Source organism: Hibiscus syriacus, unplaced genomic scaffold (assembly GCF_006381635.1).
Source record: "Hibiscus syriacus cultivar Baekdansim isolate YM2019G1 unplaced genomic scaffold, ASM638163v2 tig00110338_pilon, whole genome shotgun sequence".
In the NCBI taxonomy this organism is placed as follows: Eukaryota; Viridiplantae; Streptophyta; class Magnoliopsida; order Malvales; family Malvaceae; genus Hibiscus; species Hibiscus syriacus.
Window position 1 is genome coordinate 1,431,345 of NW_024062691.1, and position 15,911 is coordinate 1,447,255.

Here is a 15,911-nt window from a genome sequence, read left to right on the forward strand (position 1 = left end):
TTGTTTTAGGGGAAATAAATTCAAAGGTTTTGTTTCAAGGGAAACTGTCTCAAGATAGACGAAAATTGTTTCAAGAGAAACTGTCTCAAGAGAGACAAAACTTAGTTCCAAAAGAAACTGTCTCAAGGGAGACGAAATTTGTTTCAAAGAAAACATATTCAAATATTTTGTTTCAAGGGAAACTGTCTCAAGAGAGACAAAATTTATTTCAAGGGAAATTGTCTCAAGATAGACGAAATTTGTTTCAAGAGAAACTGTCTCAAGATAGACAAAATTTTTTTCAAGGGAAACTGTCTCAAGAGAGACAAAACTCTTCTAGTGAAAACGGTCTCAAGCGAGACAAATCTTGTTTTAAGAAAAACAATCATGAGTGAAATAAATCTTCTTTCGAGTAAAACAGTCCCAAGTGAGACAAAGTCTGTTTTAAAAAAGCAATCTCAAGTGAGATAATCATCTGCATTAAATGAGACTGTCTCAAGCGAGACAGAATTTATATTGGAAATGTCGAATCTGAAAATGAATATCGATCTTTCTGTCTGTCGAGTTGGTTGAAGTGTAGTTTCTTGCTGCTGAGCTAAGCAACCGACATCAATCTGTAAAGGTGCTTTTGAATCGAGTACCTTCGTCTTGAAGTCGAACTTGACTCTAAAGCTGTAAAAATTATGTACGTGGAAAGAAAATGATAGATATGACGCTCTAAAATGTATGCATAAGATGCATGTAACATGAATTGGTTATATTTTATCTCCTGAAAAAGGTCTGATAATTCGTATTAGGATGTTGAATCCCCAAAGATGCCTCAATATCCAAAAATGCCCCAATATTTGATGTTGAATCTTCAAAGATACCCCAAATGTTCCTCATTTCTTGCTTCATCATTGATTCTAAGCATGAGCTTTGTATTTGAGAGTCACATGTCATTTACCAAGATTCACTCTAGAGAGACTGTCTTGTTTGAAAAAAAATGTTTTTCTTTCTCTTTTATTTTCAAAGTCATGAAAATATCAATTAAAAGAGTTTCAAAAAATGTTTAATCTCAAGTTTTAAAAATATTGCCCCTATCACGGTTTTACAATTGAGACGAATCATAAAACTAGAGTTCATCGGATATCAAATAATTAATTACAATGTTAATCCTTCAATAAATTATAGCTATTTGACAACTGCCAAGATCCAAGCTATCTTTGGGAGATAGTCAAGTAAGGAAAGGATAAAAAGTCTCAGGTTATTGTGTTTGGTCAAAGGTTTGGCATTTGATGCTCAAAGGTTTGACATTTGATGCTCAAAGGTTTGACATTTGATGCTCAAAAGATTGATGGGGTAGCTTGCATGCTCCTCTGCTGGAAGTGTTCCCTGACTCCCAACCTTTGTTGTCACACTCGAATTGTGCGATGCCTTATCAAGGAATTTACGTGATCGCCTCAGTTGCACAATTTTTATATTCGAGCCGCCTTTTCAGGTTTTCAACTCGAACCCTCCTTTGGTTTCAAGACGTTATTCAGGATTTACGTCTTGAACCCCCCTTTGCTATTTTTTTCTACCATGCATTAATTACATTGTTTTTTTGCAAACAAAGATTAATCCTGATGGGCGGGATGAAATCTGAAGATAGTCTCTTCTGTTTAGAAATCTATGTATGATTAGAAGGGACTTTTAAGGCACGTAATGTAGGCCAAGGCTCATGGTTATGAAATAAAAGGATAAATAGGCCCAAACAAGTGTTTCAGGGTGTTGAACCAAGGATCAATTCATTCTGATGCTTTCAATCCTGTCTTGCTCAATTTGGATCTGCTCATATGTGTTTCTCTGGATTTTCTCTGGATGTTCCATGATCTTCGAGTGAAGTGATTCAGAGATTCGAGAATGATTGTGCTTGATCAATCTCATAGTTTGAAGCTTGATGTGCCATTTGTCTTTAGGGAATCTTTGCATGTGCTTTTTGTCCCTTTTTCTTTTTGATTTTTGCTCTTTTTTCCTTTTGTTCTTGTTTCTCTTTTTCTTTGTTTTTTTTTGCTTTTTTGCTTCTTTTCTTTTTTATTCTTGATTGGATCTTCGCACTTGCCATTTGGTTCACCTTTTGGTGTCTCCTTTTGATTGATGTCTTCACTCATGTGAGCAGATTTCTTCCACCTTGCCCCCCAATGTGGAGGGTGATCCTTGGTTAGGGTTGAATCAGAAGAAAAATACTACAGGCTCAAAAGGGGACACAAGTGATATATATTTTCTCCTGTTGTAAAGGGATAAAGAAAGAAAGCCGTTCATCATTTCATACATGGAAGTCCTCACAGAAGAGGTATCCCCAGGGGGATAGATTTTCAGGATTAATTTCATTCACATGAAAACAGTGTAGTTAATGCGTGATAGAATTATTTCGAATGAATTATTTTTTTTGCTCCTTGCTCCCAACATATCTCAATGTTCAGGCTCCCGGCGAGATGCCCCAAATTGTGTCTTAGAAGAATGCTCATGTTCAAATGAACAACTCAATGCCTTGGGTTTTAATGGTAAAAAAGGTTAATTTTGAGTCTAAAAAGACAGTTGTGTGATCTTATTGACTCAAAGAAAGGTGTGGGTGTATCAAAAAGATAAATGTAATGTTCAAGAATTTCAAATGGAGGTAATGTTAAAATTTGGTTTTTTGATAATGACCATGAGTTATTTTGGGTAAAGAATCAAGGTGTTTTATTCTAGGGTTTGAGACAGGGTAAGAAAGGTCTAATCTTGTCATATGTCAAAAATCTATAATTCTTGAAGAATTAAAAGAATCCTTAATTCAAAGAACTAAAGATTAAAATTTGTTCAATTGTTCCACCTTAGAAAGTAACATGAATTCAATCGTTTAAAAGATGTGTTCAAACAAAATAATCCTCTAAGTGCAAATGGTATATGCCATGCCCCCTTTTTCGGCAAGCGCCTTACAGTTTTCAGAAGAATGTTTGGGAATCCTTATATGGCAACAACTTCAACATCGTAACCCTTAGGAGATGGGTACTCTTTTCTCAGATCATCCTGGCAGGCTTAGTCCTACAATCAGCTGATCCAGCTCCCCCTGTACTGATTTCAGTTTTTCTTTAATTGTTAAAATCTGGCTTCCATGTGGTGTAATGTGGTTAAGACCACTTCATCGAATCCTCCGTGATTTAATTTCATGTTTATAAAAATGCTTAAAAATGTAGATGAAGATGCAAAAATGCAAGAATGCAAGAATGCATGAAATGTTCGAGGCATTGATCCAAGAAATGTGACTGTTATTATGAATAATCCTTATTGGGGATAAAAATATTTTATCTTTTAAGAGAAAAAAATATCCTGACAGCTTCTGACATGTTGACTAGTCTTCTGCTTTCGTCTTTCACCGGTTGAATAACCTGTCGAACCGCTCCGGCCTCTCTGGATGAACCGTGAAAATGTTGAGTTGTTTTTTGTACTGGTCCAAGAAGTCTCGAATGATCGCATCTCGAGCATTTACTTTTGTTGAGCTTGTTCCCAACGAATTCGTCATTGGAGCCCTTAATTGATAGGAACTATGTGAAGTTCATTAATCTGTTTCTTGAATTCGCCAGCAATGGTCTCCAATTTCAGCTATTATTTTGCCATTGTCGTGTTCAAAGGGACTTCCAAGATACATAACCTTCATCCTGCCCCTGCAACCTCTGCCAGTCAGTTCTTTAAAGATAAGCTTTCATTGTGCTTGATGTAGACATGGTTCATTCTGAGTCCTTTATAATGCAACAGAGTGATATACTCTTCAATTGTGGGCACCACGCCTTCTGGATTGAATGTGACACATAGTCGCCTTGTAGACTATCCTCTGTATTTTCATCTCTTGTATTACAACACCTTTGTCCATGGATTCAGATTATTCGAGTTTTAACAAACACGTTTTAGTGGATCAATGACCTCTCTTTAATGATGCAAGTGATGAAAATAAAATAAAATAAAGATGAAAAGAGTTAGTGAGGTGAAAAATAATAAAAAACGATCATAAAAATGAAAGTCCTACCCCACATGATATCTACCCCACATGCTTATTATTCCTATCCGGACATGATCTCTATCCCGCATGCTAATTTCAAACAAATCCTAACCGCATATTTGTCTAGTTCGCATGCTTTGAACAGAAAGTAAAGCATGAAATAAAACAGCCTAGGGTTTGAAGTGAGGTTTTGGGGTGGGCTCTAATTCTCCATAGTCTCCCGGTTTAGGTTCTAAAAAAACGGTACCCGAGTTCTCCTTGCTGGTGCCCCTTTGGGCTTGCCAGACCCTTAGTCCTAAACCCATCACATGCTTGTGTGGACTAAGTTAAACTCGAGAGGACACATTCCCTTATGCCCATACGGAGAATAAATTCACACGAAGGCATAAGGTATATGAATCCCGAAGGTTAGTTGCTAGGCCCATACGATGAATAAATTCACACGAAGGCGTCGCTTTCACCCCCACTTAAAACGGGTTCGGAGCTCGGGTATAGAGCCTTTAGATGAAAAAAAGAAAACTTTGAAGACTGAAATCATGAAAAAACGATTAGTCCAACTATTTACTCGAAAATAATCAAAAGTAAGTAAAAAGGATCGAAATATTACCTTAAAATTTAAACTTACCCTTTTCGTTAAAAAGACAATTGGAAATTACCTTAGCCTGACTCACTTACCGTCCCCAGCGGAGTCGCCAAGCTATCGCAACCGTCTTTCGGTTGGGCCCCGGAATTGGGCTTCGACTTGAAAAATGTGGATTGGAGTCGCCACCGATCATTTATTTAAAGATAAATGGGTTGATCGGATACCCTATTTCTTACCTGATCTGCGTCTTACCAGAAATATGTCGGGCTCGGGAGTCGGTTACGGTCAAGGAAGGATTAGCACCCTTGAACCGCCCTTTCGGTACTACGTAATTTCCAGTTGTCTTAATTAAGAAAAATAACAAGTTAAATTAAAAGATAAAATAATGATCCAAAATTACTTACCTTTGACGGATTTACAAATATACCCTTTAAAAGTCAAAATATGGGTTAGAAGAGATGAATAAATGATAAATAAAGTAAAACAAATAAAATAAGGAGATTAAGTAAGAAATAAAGTAAATATAAAATGAATAGAATATATAAAATAAAAAAAACAATAACACTAATATATGCACAGCAAACAACTAAATAAAAATAAAATGATAATGCAAATAAATAAATAAAACAAGTAAAAGAATATAAAAACATAAAATATAGGATAAATATAAAAATAGATAAATAAATGAGTAAAATATATAAAAAAGTAAAAGCATATATATATAAGTAAAATAATAATAAAAAAAAAGAAAATCAAAAGTAATATACGTATATATACATGCAAAATAGGAAATATATATATATATATATATATATATATATATAATAACACTAATAAAAAACATCTATACATATATAATAAAATTAATAGAAAGTAATATGCATATATAACAAGAATAATAAAGTAGGAAAAAAATGAGTTAGGGGGAGAATTAAATATTTAAAAAAAAATGAACACGCCTCGGGGGTAGATCTAGGTTCGAAACTTCGAAATTCCACCTTTTTTAGTCATCGGCGCAACCCACGTTTTGGGTTATTCGAACCAAATCTCAAGAAAAATAACGTGCACATGCGAGAAATGAACGAACCAATGTAAAAAAAGATGCTACCTTTTATTTCCTTTTCGAATCGTTTACAACAACTTTGCCTTTGTATTTTCTGTGCTTTCCTCTGTGTTTTGTGTGTAAATCCTCCGTTACAATGGTGAGTTACAATGGCTATTTATAGTGCTTGTGGATCCTATCTTTAGGAATTTAAATAATAGTAGAACTCTATCATATTTTTAGGAGTTTGAATCCTAACAAAATTTCATCCTATTTTTAGGAGTTTGAATCCTGAAATTCTATCATATTTTTAGCAGTTTGAATCGTAGTAGGACGAAAAATATGTGTTGACACCACTAAAGTGATTTTTGTGCAAATGAGAAGAGACATTGAATGTTGAAGAAGACGCCAATTTCTCCGACGTGCAAATGTTGTGACTTTAGATTCCATGGCATTTGTAGATGTGCAGACACTAAATAAAGGCCCATTTCTTTGATTGTTCTAAAGGAACCGTAACAGCACATATTAATTTAGCAAATGATATCCGTCTCTTGGCCACAAATAAATTTCCATTTTCTTTCTATTTATAATATTTTCAACTAGTTTTCTACACATGAACCCAACAACCCATATCCACTCAAAGTTTAATATCTCAATTGAAATCAATAACCAGAATTGCACCGCTTAAACTATATTGATATTTAATTTTTTTTATATCGATGTTATAAGTCAGGGATTGATAAGTTCATATATCTACGTTTAAAGTTATTAAAAATTAAAAATCAAGATGTAATATAGTAAGTTATTAATAACATTTTGTAAGTTCATTCCGTATCTCGCAGATTTTACATATCAACGTAGCATGTTGTATTATAGTGTATTTTAAGGAATCTGACAGTACCATCGCGGAAAACGTGTACGAACAAATACACCAAGTCTCCTCCATCAATACAATAATCAAATCAAACAAAACAGAATAGAATGATACTATTAGAGGTAAAGAAGGTATTTAATCACTTAATTATCATTTTAGTTCTGTTTTGATCATATAACTATTTTTTTTTCAAATTCATCATTAACGATTCGTTTTGGTTTCATTTTGACCATTTTTCATTAAAAAATTAACATAATTACTGACTTGATATTTTTTTCAATAATGACGTGGTATTACTTTAAGGTGACACGTCAATATACATCAGATGGCCAAAATGAAACAAAAACGTAACGTAAGTGATGATTATGAAAAAATAGTTTGGTGATCAAAATGGAATCAAAGTAATAGTAGAGTGACAAAATATGGAGTTTACCCCTACTACTAATATAGCGAGCAAATAAGAGAGTCAACTATTTCGAGTATTCAAAGTTCCTCCTCCTGCATGTCTTCGTTTAATGATCTCTTCTTCTATGGCCCAACCCCACAAACAGTTGCTTTCTCGGTTGTTTTGGGTTTTCCATGAAGAAGAAATCCCTGCAAAAGAACACCGGTTCGCTAATTTCTTGGGCAAGGTTTCGCTTAATCTCGAGGAAGTCCAGCACCAAAGCGATGCCTATAAATAACACAGACAAGACAGAGGCTGATCGTAGCAAGACGAAGAAGAAACCAGATAGCACCGAACGACTTCCATCCACCAACCATTTTGCACGAGAAACACCTAAAGAGGTTTGTGTAAAAGAGCTGAAACCCTAATTAATAAGCTTATTTGAGCTCTTTACTGCATTATTACGTAGGTTAAAAAACTGATCTATGTATGTTTTGGATTTTTGGATTTCACTGTTCCAGACAAAAAACGCCACCGATGATCAAATCCAAACATAAAGAAACGCCAATCGGGTTGTCCTATACGGTTTCGTTCCCGGTTCTAGAAGGAAGTCAACGGGCGGGGAATGACCGAATTCATGCTCCGATTTGCTCAAACGATCTCCGACTGAAAAAACGAGGAATTGGTTGAGAAATTCGAACCGGTGATGGGTATATCTATTATCATGGTGACCTTGATAATAATGGCACTTTGGGGTCGAGTATGCGCCATTCTTTGTACGTCGGCATGGTTATATATTTGTCCTCGTTTTGGAACCAGAAGTACCGGTAATGAAAGCACCGCAGCCAACGCCGACGATTTACATTTGAGCACCGAGGAGTATAAGAAGAAGGTGGTGCTGGAAGGGTTGCTCCAGAGGAACCGACCGTTTACCTTAGGTGTACATTTGGATCATGTGCACGTTAGATGTAACTGTACTTTGTTTGCTAAAGTGAGCCCGATGGGGATTTTGTGCAAGTTATCAGCATCGAAAAATCAATACTCATCTTTCTCAATCTTTATTTGTTAAAGAATGGCGGTCAGAAATTTGAAGGCTAAATGTTAATAAGATTTATTAAAATTATAAAAAAATGATATAAAATAAGTGTGGGTCAATGTTCAATTATGGATCTAGAAATATTTTTCAGGATAAATACATATATATTAATAATAGAAAATTTTGGTATAAGATAAATACAAATAAAATTTCAGAATAAACACTAATAATAAAATGAATAATTAACATAAAAATATTTCTGATTTCAGAATGTCCACCCTAAAATATACATACGTCTGCCACTGCCTATGTTTAAAGTTTTTTTCCTCTACGAATGAAATAATGAATGCTCTTTTCTTTTGTTTAACTGGCATTTGTGGTTGATGTAGACGAAGTATAGGATGGATCTTTTCACCACATAAGTCATCGTTTCAATTAATAAAATCTATTTGTTTTACTATTCCTTTTCATAATTAAAAAAAAAAAGAGAAATAAAATAAAAATATAGGAGTGTAAATTCATTGCTAAAAAAAATGATAAAACGAATGATTTTTATAAGTTGAGATTATGACCGATATGGTAAAACTAGTCCATAATATAATTTTTTGCGGGTGAGGAGTATATTATGAGTTTAATTTCTGTAATTCGATCACGATGGTCAATATTATTTGTTTTGTTCAACATTCACCTAATCCTAAACTAAAATAATAATAAAAATCCGAAAAGAATTCTTGAATTGTACCATCATCTATGTTGACTATTTGATATTTTTTCTTGAGAAATCCAATTAATTTATGGCTTAAATATACAAAAGGTGTCCGATCTATGCCCGTTTTTCCAGTTTCGTTCCTACTGTTTATTTCGTTCCAGTTTGGTGCCTAACGTTTCATTCCGTTACTCAAAATGGGTCAAGCCCTGATAGACTGTTAGTTTTCTCCGTTAAGTGACACGTGTCACAATATGATAATTTTAAAAAAATTATATAAAATTATATATTATAAAAAAGAAAACACAAAAATTTTGAAATAACCCCAAAACTTTGAAAACCTTCATTTCAACCCCTAAACCCATGCCGACCGTCGCCCTTTGCCGTCAGCGAAGTTGCACCCGACCTCACCTCCCCCCGGTGACCAAAACCCCTACGAAATTGTGACTGATCAATAGTTGATGGACAAAGAATCGACGTTTTATACCATGTGAACCCTATGATGAAAATCGCAATCCCAAGTGATTTCGACGGCCAATCGACGACAACTACGACGAATTATAACTAGGATGATGATAAGGACCACGTCGACGGCAGTGGCCGTGGTCAGAAAGGGCGGCAACAACGAGTTAGTGTTAGGATTTTAGGGATTTTGAGGTTTTTTTGTAATTTAAAAGAAATAATGTTTTTATAAATATAATAATATTTTTAATAATTTTTAAAAAATTCAAAATTTACAATATTGTGACATGTGTCACTTAACGGAGAAAACTAACAGTCCGTCACGGCTTGACCCATTTTGATTAACAGAATGAAACATTAGGCACCAAACTGGAATGAAATAAACGTGAGACACTAAACTAGAAAAACGAACATAAATTGGGCACCTTTTGTATATTTAAGCCTTAATTTATTATCTTTTTAAGATGATACTCCAATAGATTTAAAATTCAAATACAGCAATGTACAAATATGTTAAAATTAAATAACTAAAAATGTCACTTCCATGACTCAAAGCTTGTTCTTTTCCAGTTGTTATTGATGTAAATTTTGAAGGCCGTAGCTTGTATTTCGTTTTAAGTTGACAACGCCGATGTCTTCAAGCTCTTATCTTCCAATCATTTCAACAGTCCTTATTCTCTTGTAAGAGCCATTGCTATCCTCATTAGTAAAGCTTGATTTGTTGATATCGATCTCATCCTACGAGAACTCAACGAAACTGAGATTTCTTAGCATCAACTGGCCATTCAACAGTTTTTACTATACCCCTGTTTATTTGTTTGAAGTTCTTCACAGGAATGTTCATGGTTCCCATGGACGTTTAGTCTCAATCTAAGGTATTCGGCTTTTGTTTCCCTCACATTCCCAAAAAAAAAAGTTATGCTTTTGTATCTTGTCGAATCATAGCTGACAGTATCTTGATTGTATTTGAAATAATCCACCATATGTGTTAATAAGTGTAGAGGAAATAATGGTGAAGATTTGTTGAAGATCAACATTAGCAAGACTTATGATTAGGAGGTACGAGTTTTTAAGATCTTATTTGTAACGTCTCAAAATTTGAAACTTGAAATTTATTTGAAATCAAGCCGTAGTAAAAATATAATTAATTATTTTATTTTATTTATTATTTTTTTTGACTAAAAGTGTCGATTGCTTTATTAAGAAAAAAACATAATGCCCAAGCAGTATAGTTGTACTCGACGAGTCGAATAAAAAGAATCAACAAAAGCATGAAGGAAACAGGAAGCCAAACAAGAAATAAAAGCAGAGCCACCATCGTGGCAAGGCAACCAACACCCTCACTTGCAGAAGATGACACGACGAATGCCTAGCAAGAAAGTAGAAAACCAGGAAAATTAGAGCCTTCACAAACACATCAACCCCAATCAGATTAGGGAGGGTTGAACCGACGCCTATCTTCCTTGATCTGAATCATCACTCGCCGAGGAGCTTCATCGACCCAAAATCGATCCTCCTCATTCGTCAATACAGCAGATGCAAGTAAATGGGCAGCTTGATTTCCATGGCGTGCAATGTAGAGAAATGAGCAAGCATGCAAAGAAGCTGTCAGTTGACGACCCTTCCATATATAAGCCCCAATCTCTGATAAATCCATCTTCGTGGAAGCTAATCGAAGCACCGATCTTGAGTCCCCCTCAATAACAACACGAGAAAACCCCATATCAATAATTAGTTAAAGGGCATGAACAACCTCCAACGCTTCAGCTGCGAAAGCCGAGGTAACTCTCTGTAGACATCTTCGGTAAGCACTTAAGATGTCCGTTGCAATCTCTAACAATGATGCCTGATCACCCACTATTTCTTGTTTGTGTGAAGCTAGCATCAAAATTAGCTTTAACCATCAAGGGAGGTGGGGGATGCTAATGAGCGGAGGCACCAGGAGGAGGAGTTTGAATTCGTTGGTGCACTGTCTCAAACTCGCCGCAATGGGAGCGAATAAAACCAACAAACTCATCAGCTGAGTTATGTTTTCCCCCATGATAGAATTGGTTTCTAGCATACCAAATAGCCCAACATGCTATTAAGATAGTCCCATGAATAAGTGTTTGTGTGTTATCAAGAAGTCAGCTTAGCCACTCCTTAATAGTCCAATTAATACAATTAGCTGGCCAATGCACATTTAGCTTGAACTAGACAATTCTGTATAGTGGACACTATCGTAGAATATGCTCAATAGATTTAGATTTGGTGGGACACTTAAGGCAATGAGGGTTAGACACAATCCATCGAGCATAGAGGTTTTGCATAGACGGAACCAGGTTATGAATGAACTTCCACCCTTGCAACTTATTCTTTCGTTGACAGTTACTCGCCCAAATATGGCGATACAACCACATATTTTGGACAAGAATAGTGCAATCACCAAGCAACAGACGATACCCACTTTGGACAGTATACAACCCGGCCCGTTCCCCACTCCACACCTTGTAGTCAACCATCTTATTCGAGGGGAGAGGTATCAAAAGAATCTGATCAACCTTAGCGGCTGTAAAGAGTTGTCGTACCAATTTTTCATCCATCTTATTATTATTTGGATGTCGTAACTCATAAACCTACTCAACCGTACCAATTCTTGGGCTAGTAATCCTAAGTGGGGGGTGACCGGTAACCATAAATCATTCGAGATGGAGATGGCACACCCTGAGCCAACTCTCCATCGTATGCCCATTTCAAGAAGACCACGAGCACTCCAGATGCTGCGCCATACATATGCTGGATTGGAGCCAAGTCGAGCCTGAAGAAAATCAGAACTTGGGAAATATTTAGCTCGTAACATCCTACCAAGAAGAGAGGCATGTGCCGTCAACAGTCTCCAACCTTACTTATCTAACAAGGCAATATTAAATTTCTCTAGGTCCCTAAAACCCAAGCCTCCAAACTCTTTAAGCCCACATAGGTCTTTCCACGCACACTATTGAACACCACGCTTATTAATCGATTTTTACCATAAAAAACGAGCTAGTAAACCTTCCATATCATTACATAAACTTTTAGGGAGAAAAAACAGGTCATTGCAAAGAAGGGGATGTATTCCAAAACAGATTTAATAAAGACTTCCTTACCACCCTAAGAAAGACATTGAATACTCCATGAGTTGATTTTTGCCATAATTCGTTCCTTAAAATGGATGAAAGCTTTTCTTTTACTTCTTCCAACTAAAGCAGAAAGCCCCAAATACTTCTCGGGATTGGAAGAACTAGATACCCCCAAGATCCTACGAGCATCATCCCGATTTGAATCAACAACATTGGAGCTAAAAAATAGCTCTGATTTATCAAAAATTAATCAATTGGCCAGAACTATCCCCATAGATACTAAGAATATCCTTTATATCACTTGTATTGACCCCATTAGCTTCGCCAAAAATGAGGCGATCGTCCACAAACATAAGATGGGTAATTAAAGGGGCATACCGATTAATTCAAACTCCGTGAAGTTTTCCCATAGTAGCTGACTGTCAAATTAGAGATGATAACCTCTCGCTGCATGTAAGAAACAAATATAGGCTTAAGGGATCCCCTTGTCGGATTCCTCTATGGGGAAAGAATACCTCACCTAGGATTCTATTAATGATGATCGAATAGGAAACATAACAAACATATCTTCGTAATAATGAAATCCATTCCTTCGAGAATCCCATCTTTTATATGACTGCCCATAAAAACGACCATTCCACCCGATCATAGGCTTTGCTCATGTCGAGTTTAAGAGCAAACCACCATTTCTTCTCACATCAATTATTAACAAAAGAATTGAGCATCTCGTAAGCAGTAATAATATTGTCAGTAATCTACCGGCCCGACACAAAAACACTCTGTGATTCATCAATACAAAGAGTTAAAAGGCTCCTCATTCTATTAACCAACATCTTAGAAACAATTTTAAACAAAACATTGCAAATATTGATTGGTCAATAATGTGTTAATCTCGAAGGGTATTGAACCTTAGGGATTAAAACAATATGGGTCATGTTTACATCTTCAAAATTATATACACCAAAGATTAATCCAAGACAAAACTCAACAGCATTCCTACCGATGATATGCCAAAAGCACTGATAGAACACCGCCCCAAGCCCATCAGGGCCCGCCGCTTTAAGGGAGCCCATATCATTAATTGCACGTGTAACATCCTCATATGTGAAATTGGCTATAAGGTCATCATTCAACTCAGGGGTGTTTGACTGAGATATCCCATTCAAAATGAAACTATCAACAGAATTTCTGTCAGGCAAAAACAAAGCGAAAAAATACTCCCGTGCCAAAGATTCAATATCCATCTGCTCTTCATAATGGTTACTAGCTTCATTTTCTAGTATTTGAATCCGATTTCTACGTCTCCTCTATGTCGTAAATCTATGGAAAAAAGTAGTATTAATGTCTCCATTACGGAGCCAATTAGTTCGAGCTCTTTGTTCTCAGTACCATTCATATTTATCTATTTCTAAATTTAAATTAAGTTGAACCTCCATCATTTTATCAAGTACCTCAGTAGTATGAGATATCTCCATAAGGCCCGTTAGTCGTTTCTTCAAATATGCTTCAATGAGCCGTTGTCTTTGCGGATATGTTTGAACCATTTATCAAGGCCATTCCTAATATGATCTAACCTGTCCAGCAATGACCCTGTCGAATCAGACCATAACTTAAAAACTTCAGGTTCGCACGACTCTTCAAGAAGCCAAGAAGCCTCAAACTTAACATGCCACTACCTCCCTAATATGGTCATCGGAGATGTGTTCTGTAATAAAGGGCAGTGATCAAACATGTAATGTGTTAAGTGCGTGAGAGAGAAATTAAGAAAAGTCTCCCACTATCTTGAATTGGCTAGAACTCGATCCAAGTGCTCTCGAATGTTGGTTTCAACCCTACGACCACACTCCCAAGTATACCATGCCCTACTATAACCAATATCCTCAAATCCACAATCAGACAATGCATTCTGAAAAGCATCCAAATACTTCTTACTACGAACCCCCTTTCTTTTTAGTAAAAAACAACATTTCATTAAAATCCCCAATCACCAGCCACAAGGTGACATGATCATCAGTCAATTGCCTCAACATATTCCATGAAAGATATATACATTACTCCTCAGACGCCCCATAAAAGCCAGTGCATCACCAAGTAGAACCACCATCCTTATCAGAAATCAAAACATTAATATGCATGCTAGAAAACAATCGTAATTGAACATCACAATCACTGCGCCACGCCATACACAAGCCACCACAACTACCACGCGAGATAACATCAATACCATTCAAATATCCACATAACCGACGAACTCTTCTATACTTGAACCTTATAGTTTCGTTTCAGTCAAGAAAACTACATTCGGGTTAACGTCTCATAACGTATGGCGAAGACGCTTCACCACCTGAGGCTTCCCCAAACCCCGAATATTCCAACTAAAAAACTTCATTGCGATCGGTTGGCCTGAGTGTACAGACATGCTGCTGGAATAATGTTTTCTCCTTTTAAATTTTGGTTACCATAACTCACCCCATGCTTAGGAGAATGACGCTTACATTTAGAGCTATCCATCTTTTCTATGGGACAATTTTCCTCCACTCCTGTCATAACAACATCATCAACCGTTTGCTGAGCCGCTATATTAATATGTTCCTCATAAGTCGGAGGGGCACTCGCAAAGTACTGATTCATATAAGCCATAGCCCCCTGTTATCTCTCATAAAACCTCGTCGATGAAACCACACAACTCTTACCTCATTCAGTGTGTTCCTTCCTGATCGGTTCCCCCTCGTCACGTAGCCAAGGGCTTGTAGGAATCCCCCTTTGTCTTGGAGGTTACCAAAGAAACACATCCCACTGATAAATGACCTATTTCTTCTCTTGTAATATATGCAAAGGGCAAAAGCCCTCACTGTGGCCCAGCTTGCCACATAGAAAACAAAAAAGACGTAATTTCTCATACTGAAATAGTGCATACACATGTTTACCATTAGACAATGCTAATTTCTTCTTACGTTTAAGCGGATAGTGGATATCAAGCCGAACCTGAACCTGAATGCATCCCCTATAACCCATCGAAATAGCCGATGCATCATATGAAAAGAAAATACCGATAAGTTTCCCAACTGATGAGCCACAACCTCATAAATATAACATGCTGGTAACTCTTTAATTTGGACAAAAAAATCAACAGTTTGCAAATGAACAAGCATTGGGTCCTCTCTCCCCTTCAACTATACAGAACCAGTAAATGGGCATTGAAATACCAAGGGTCTTCCATCTCAATACGGTCTACATCACCGACGTGATATAAACGAAAAAGGAATCACCCTCCCCCAAATCCGATATGGAAATCCCCCAATGGGGTGCCATATATTAGCTAGCGTAGTACACATCACTTGGAAATTGATCATGCTAGACGTATGAAAAAAACCAACAAACCAATTCTCAATCGATAATCCAACCACCTTTTTAGAAATGTTCAGAGGCAACGCTTCATCCTCTTCTTCCCCCAACTATAGCACATCCAATTGTTGCTCAACGTCTCCCATTATGAAACAAGGAATCAACACCTGAAACAACAACCCACAAATCAAACCAGAAGCAAAAAAACCTAGAAGGGCAAAAACCCTTCTGTGTAAGAATAGACTATAGAGATCATAGTAGTTTTTATTTATTTATTATAATATTTGAGATTTGAACTTTGTTGATTTAGGTCAAGTAATTGTCTTGTTATCCTTTTTGTTTATTGAATTAATAATTGAAATGACATTGTTGTGTTTGAATATTAATCAAATAAAGTGAAATGA